The sequence below is a fragment of the Siphateles boraxobius genome, unplaced genomic scaffold (assembly GCF_051911475.1).
Source record: "Siphateles boraxobius isolate OS27281-9 unplaced genomic scaffold, OSU_SipBor_1 16, whole genome shotgun sequence".
Taxonomy (NCBI): Eukaryota; Metazoa; Chordata; class Actinopteri; order Cypriniformes; family Leuciscidae; genus Siphateles; species Siphateles boraxobius.
Window position 1 is genome coordinate 5,307,332 of NW_027508766.1, and position 7,884 is coordinate 5,315,215.

The window sequence follows — 7,884 nt, forward strand, 5'->3', positions numbered from 1 at the left end:
CTATCATTAGGTTCGCATCAGGAAGGGGGATGAATGGAAAGCCGCATTTAATACCCCCAGGGGCCATTTTGAATACTTGGTTATGCCGTTCGGGCTATCCAACTCCCCAGCGGTTTTCCAGGCACTCGTCAATGATGTTTTGAGAGACATGGTAGATCAGTTCATATATGTTTACCTGGATGATATTGATTTTTTCTTCGTCTCTCCAGGAACATGTTCAACACGTCAGACGAGTGCTTCAGAGGTTGTTAGAGAATGGGCTTTTAGTCAAGGCGGAGAAATGCGCTTTCCATGCACAGTCTGTTCCTTTCCTAGGTTACATCGTCTCTGGTGAGGGAGTGCGTATGGATCCTGACAAGGTTAAGGCTGTGGTAGAGTGGCCAAGCCCAGATTCCCGTAAGGCCCTACAGAGGTTTCTGGGGTTCGCCAACTTCTATCTGAGTTTCATTCGCAACTTCAGCCAACTAGCCGCGCCTCTGACTGCCTTGACCTCTCCCAGAACAACGTTCAGGTGGTCTGATACAGCCGAGGCTGTATTCTCCAACCTCAAAAGCTGCTTCGTTCGGCTCCCATCTTAGTCGCCCCTGACTCCTCACGTCAGTTCGTGGTAGAGGTCGACGCGTCAGAGGTGGGGGTAGGTGCAGTTCTATCCCAACATTCTTCCTCAGATGACAAGATGCACCCTTGCACGTTTTTGTCCCACCGTTTATCACCTGCCAAACGTAATTATAACATTGGTAACAGGGAGTTGTTGGCGGTCAAGTTAGCATTGGAGGAGTGGCGTCATTGGTTAGAGGGGTCAGGGGTACCTTTCATGGTTTGGACCGATCATAAGAACCTTGAATATATTAGATCTGCTGAAAGACTCAACTCCAGGCAAGCTCGATGGGCACTTTTTTTCGGACATTTGACTTTTCTCTTTCGTTCCGCCCCGGGCCCAAGAATATCAAACCCGATTCTTTATCTCGTATTTTTGACCCATCCGAACGCCTGGTTACGCCCGAGTGCATTTTACCCGAGAAGATAGTTATCTCCACACTCAGATGGGAGGTCGAATCGAGGGTCATATCAGCCTTAGAAGGGGTAACGCCTCTGCCCGGGTGCCCACCGAGTAGATTGTCTGTAATGGAGGAATTACGGTCCGAAGTTATACAATGGGGTCACTGCTCCAGCATCAAGTTAACCGAACTAGCTGTTTAATAAAGCAACGATTCTGGTGGCCATTAATGGCTCGCGACATTCGCAATTTTGTTTTGGCTTGCTCAGTCTGCGCCACTGGTAAGACATCTAACCGTCCTCCTGATGGGTTACTCCAGCTGCTGTCGGTCCCTTCGAGACCCTGGTCCCACATAGCGCTAGATTTTGTCACCGCCCTCCAGCCCTCTAATGGCAAGATGGTTGTTTTAACCGTAGTGGACCGGTTCTCGAAGGCAGCACATTTCATCCCCTTGCCCAAATTACCCTCAGCCAAGGAGATAGCGGTGACTGTTGTTGACCACGTCTTTCGTTTACATGGCCTCCCGATGGACGTGGTCTCCGACAGGGGGATTCAATTTGTATCCAAATTCTGGCAAGAGTTCTGTAAATTACTGGGAGCCACAGTCAGTCTGTTTTCGGGATACCATCCCCAGAGCAATGGTCAGACCGAGCGAGCAAATCAAGATTTGGAGAGAGTGTTGCAATGTTTGGTGTCCAAGAATCCGTCTTCCTGGAGCCAACAACTTTCCATGGTTGAGTACGCACATAATTTGTTACCAGTGTCATCCACGGGCCTCTCTCCGTTTGAGTGTAGTCTAGGGTACCAGCCACCAATTTTTCCTAGTCTGGAATCCGAAGTCGCGGTTCCCTCTGCTCATGCCTTCGTCAAGAGGTGCCACCACACATGGACCAGAGCCCGTGAGACTCTGCTCCGGGTGGGGGCGCGCACTAAGGCCAAGGCCGATCGCCACCGGTCAAGGTTTCCCGTTTATGTCGTTGGTCAAAAAGTGTGGCTTTCTACCAAGTACATTCCGCTCCGTTCCGTGTCTAATAAGTTAGCTCCTAAATTTATCGGCCCGTTCACTGTCACCAAGATCATTAGTCCGGTGACAGTCCACCTCAAACTTCCTCCAGCGTACAAGAGGATTTACCCCGCCTTTCATGTCTCCAAATTGAAACCTGTTTTTCGTTCTAACCTTAATCCGCCGGCTCCGGTTCCCCCACCGCCGCGACTCGTAGACGGGGAGCCTACGTATTCGGTTATTCGTATTCTGGACTCGAGACGCAGGGGACGCGGATTCCAGTATTTGGTGGACTGGGAGGGTTACGGTCCGTAGGAGAGAAGTTGGGTTCCGGCCAGAGACATCCTGGATCACTCCCTTATTGATGATTACAATCAACAGGTAAGTTCTTCTGGGAGTGCCTAGGGGGAGGGGTACTGTCACGGTTCAGGAATTCGCTGTCTCTGTTCTCGTCTTGTGTGTATGTGTGTTACGTGTCGCTGATCACTGCCGCTGATTCCCATCAGCCGAGTCTAATCAGTGCGCCAGCTGCAGCTGATCAGCGATCACTATTTAGTCTCTCTGTTTTCACCCTGTCTTTGTCAGAGTGTTATGGATGTTCCTGTGTGTTCCTGCCTGTCTCTCACTGTGTTCCTGCCGGTCTTCAGTTCCTGTGTCTTCGTTGTTCGTCCTGCACCCGGTCATCCCCGCTACCCACTTGCTGGTTTCTGTCTTCATCGCCGTTTTCCCAGATTACCTGTCATCATTACCTACCTTCAGTCTTCACCATTGGACGGGCTGTCCCAGCGTCCCTGTGTTGCCAAGTGCACATCATCTCTGGACATTTTCTCCATATTGCTCCCTGTCACAATCCAGATTTCAATAAATACTTTTACTTGCATTTGAAACTTCATTGTCATTTCATAACAAAGTCTCTCTGCCTCATTAACTTCCAGAGCTGTTCATTTAACCATTGCAGATGTACTTTAATTGAGTAAGAGAAATTTTTGCAAAATTCATTTTTAGTCATATTAACTCTATCCATCATAGTAATAAATGTTTTTTCTATATCGCCAGACTGCAGAACATCATTCCAGTCCAGGTGCTTTCTCCTCGAATTGACCGACTAGGGGTTTTGGTATAATATTAAAAAAGCGTTTGCCTTGTTTATATAGAACGTTTTTTTGTCAACTTTCTTACAATTAAGGTCAAGTTGTGCTCTGACATACCTTTTACCAAATTATAAGATTGTGTAATTCTTTCAGGTGTATTGCTAAAAATTAAGTCTATCTGAGTTTGTGTTGATTGAGTAACCCTAGTTGGGCCAAGGATCATTTGTGTAAGATTATACTGATCTGATATACTTTTAAGTTGATATATCTAAGCTTTTTCCACCCAGTTTATATTAAAATATAAAACAATTAATTCAGTTTTTGAACCAATTTCCTTTACAGATTTCCATTTATCATAAAATATCTTTGTAGAATTAGGGGGTCGTATAATCCAACCACAGTAAAAGACATTTGAGGGGATAAGACAATAGAAACAATAATACTTTCTAAGTCTTGTGTCAAATTAAGATGAACCTCTTCACATTTAAAATGATTACGAACAAAAAGGACTCCTCTACCTAATTTTCTGTCTTTCCTAAAAACATGATACCCCTGTATAGCAAAAGCAGTCCTTGGTGATGACTCAGTTAGCCATGATTCCGTAAAGAAAAAGAAAGTCCAAATTCGAATTCATCCGCAGACTCTCAATTTGCTCAGTCTTTGATACAACACTTCTTATATTCAAATGTCCACCGAGCAATCCTTTGGGTTTTAGTCATTTGTCGCACAATACTTTAGCCTGGTTTACTGGTTGAAAAAGTTCAAACTTCCTTTTAATCGTCATTCTATTTAAGTGTTCTTCATGTATACAGCCATTCAGGTTAAGAATAGTGTTTTGTAGAGTTGCGATAGGACTTACAGATCAGTTGTCAACTCCTTGATGTAATTTAGTGGCATTTACAAGCTGAGGTGTATCCGGCAAAAATGGCTTTCGTTCAACTTTGCAGATTGGTCCCGGATTTGAATGAACGTCACCTGCCAGTAGGATAGTAATTAGCAGGTAGCTAGTTAGCCGGTAGTGTGGGCTTGGAGGTTTCATCGCGTGATTTTTTTTCCCAAACCACTTCAGCGGAAATCCCGCCCTGCAGCCGATTTCATTGGTTTAGGTTACAGTGACGGGTAGGTTTAGGGATCAGTGTTTGGTGTAGGCAATCAGTACAGTGATTGACATGACCAATGAAAACTTTTAAATCGGCTGCAGGGCGGGATTTCCACTGAAGTGGTTTGGGGAAAAAAATCACGCGGTTTCATCATAGAGCAGTGGTTCTCAAACTTTTTCGGTCATTCCCCACTTTGGACAAGGGGGAATTTTCAAGCCCCACCTGCCCCCATCGCCCCAACACAATGCTAATGAAATACGCAACAAGCTTAAAATGTTCCAATTTATTGAAGTAACAAGTAGTATCAGTATAGTAACAAGTTGTATCTAAATACAAACTAACTGTCTACATCAAATAACAGCAAGTTAAAAAAAATAATAAAAGTGCAGCTGTGTCATAACTTGCATGGAATTCAAAAATAGAGAAAATAAAAGTGCAGTTGTGTCAAAATTTGTATCAAGTTCAAAATTAGAAAAGAAATAAAAGTGCCACTCATCATAGCATCAGCACCCCCTAGTTTGGGGCTCTGTGGAACATAATATTGTACTTAAAAACCTGAAATAAAATAAAAAAATTAAAATAGACATCACATACTGTGTTTGATATGGGATTAAAATGATGGGCAGTGTATAAGATATAAACTAATGATTAATTATTTTAATATTCCTTTGTTCCGAATGCGATCAGAGCATGTGAGCGGCGAACACATTTCTGAATATTCCTCCGCTCGCTCATTCCGCTCAGTGTTGCTCGCTCAACACAGAATGGCCTGCTGGTTCGAAAATATGTGGAATATAGGGCTGTCTCCGACTAAAGTTTTTTTCTAGTCGACTAGTAGTTGTTCATTTAAGCCATTAGTGGATAAATCGCCCCTTTATATTGATTTAATTACTTAAATAGGCATAAAGCTATAAGGCATAAAGCAATAAGGCACGCATAAAGCTTGCCACAAAGAACCGGCAAAAGTAATGATTATGAATGTGTAAAAAATAGCAAGGAGACATTTAAATGTTTATTAATAAACTGGTGTTTTTTGTGTCACTGCAAAGATTATGTTGACGATTATGTTGACGATTGTTGACGATTATGTTGACGATTATGTTGACGATTATGTTGACGATTATGTTGACGATTATGTTGACTCACCATCAACGAATAAAGATATAACGGCATAAAAAGGAAAATTTCCTCCCGTTTGGCGCGCCCCACCTGTCACGTCTCTATTCACCAGTGGGGCGCGCCCCACACTTTGAGAACCGCTGTCATAGAGCGTGGCCGGGCAGTAGTTGGTATATTAGCATTTCCATTGCTCAGGATTTTTGAATATACAACATGATGACTCCACTGATCGAAGACAACAAGTTTCCCCGCACAACACCGCCAGCTCGGCCAGACCAGCAGCAACGGAGCGAAACCAGCAGGAGAACAAATATGTAAATAATCATACCACCTCTGTACGCCATATTTCCAATAAATTGCCTTAATCCGGTTCCAGTTCTCGGTTTGAAGTTTGATTTACAACAAGAACCATTCTTATTGAGATTAGTATTGTACTTATATTTGGTTTTGGCCGAGCAAACTCCTGCAGCACCTGCCATACTCCCGCGTCTGCTCCATCTTCGATAGATACCACTAAGAGTTTACAGTAAAGTTTTATTCATCATGATATTTCCAACTGAAACAATATAGAACAGCACTTAGAGCAAACTCTTCTGCATATAAAACCAAGTCTTCCTGAAAACACCAATGCCAAATTACATCTGGACTCCTGACATTATAACAGATGTCTCCGTTTAATTCTCAATTATACCGAGGCCTAAGGCCTTTTAATTCTTCCTTTCTAAGAAAGTTGTTCTTCTCGATCTCCAATGATATCTTTTCTGGCGTGTCAGTCAGAATGGCAGTGGAGTGCCGTTTTCTGCCTTTGTTGGTCATTTTTCTGGGCCCTGATTTGGTATGTGGCCAGATAGCCTCTGGAATAAAGTAAGCAGATGAGGCTGGTGGAAGAGATGTGGAGGCTTCAGCTGAGGCTGGCAGATGAGACGTGGAGGCTTCAGGTGAGGCTGGCGGATGAGAAATGGAGGCCACAGGAGCAGGTGAGGCTGTTGCAGGACAGGAGGAGGCGGCAGGAGCTGCTGAAGGAGGCACATGAGCGGGTGGAGACGCAGAGGCTGTGGCAACAGGTGAGGCTATTGGTGGAGATGGGGAGACCGCAGGAGCAGCTGAAGGAGACCCAGAGGTAGGGAGTAGAGGCCGATCAGTGACCAGAGAAGGGGAAAATTCATGGTCTTTAAAAATGTCCCTTTTGAATGGCCAGATCCCTGTGCAGCGGAATCCCTCCTGCACGTTTGATGGCGTTGCGAAAACCGGGAGAGATTCCTTGACAATGCTTGGGATGTCATATATGGTCATTGTCATGCCAGGATGAATTTTCATCCAGGAGTCGCAGGCTGAATTTACTGCCTTTTTTAAAGACCCGTAGACAGTCCTGTCAAGAGGCTGCATTTTATGGGAGCAATGGGGAGGCAACGACAGGAGCACAATGCTACTGCTGTGGCAGAAGTTGACAGCCTCAATGGAAAGGTGTGAGGGGTGATTGTCCAAAATAAGCAGGACTTTGGACTCTGGGGAGCTATGAGTATGCAGCTGGAAGTGTTTTAAATACACAATGAAGTCAGCCTCGTGCATCCATCCAGTGCGATTGGCTGTCCCTATACAGTACAGCCAGTCGGTCCATCTCGGACAAAGTGGGACTTGAAATGGACCCGTGGGAAAATTTCAGCTGAGGTAAGAGCCCCTACCTGCTTCTCCCCTAGTCTGGCCACAATCCTGGCGGGTGTCTGGACTATTGTAATGCCCATCTCATCGACGTTCCAAATGTTTTGAAGAGAGAACTTGTGCTTCTCAAGAACTTTGCTGAGATTGTCGAAGAATTTTCCTTCACCCGGTTGAAGCTGGATGCTCTTGACAGGCTTGTGGCCGTCTAATAGAGAGACTGCTGTTCATCTTCATAAATCCTGAAAACCAATCTTCCCCAGCCATACTCGTCTCTCTCCGCTGCTCAGGAAATTTGCACCCATAGTGAGTGGCCAGCTGATATGCAAACCTCCTAACCTGAAATAAAAGTGTTAAAAATGTAAATAGGCCTACTTTTTTTTTGTAACTTCTCAGTAATGATTTCAGGCTACTTTAAGTGTTTAACTCCATTAATAAGAATTGCATATTTAATTTAAATGTTTAGATCAGGAGTAAAACAGTTTAAATCATTATTTTATTTATTTAAACTTTTATTGTGAACATGCACTGTATTTATGATTAGGACGCAAAATGAAGATTTACGGTTTTACTTTATCTGCCGTTTTGCATCAGTTTCACTAAACGGCCCAACGCGCTCGCTTTTAAGAAGGGATGGATATATGCTAGAAAACTAATAGGCTTGGTGAGTGAAATTATATTTGAATTATCATTCTGTATATGCATAATTTTCTTTAAATTTTCTGTTTAAAACTAAATCAAAATGACAGAAAAATTCACTCAATTCCCTCTCAGGTAATGCACTGCTATAGTGCAAAGATGTATTTTCACAGTGTATTGTCTGTTCTAGGATGAATTCCTGAAGAAGTGTGTAAAGAATAATGAGGCTCTGTACAGATTTTTTCAATGACCACAGGTACCCAGATCTTCAGGACAAAG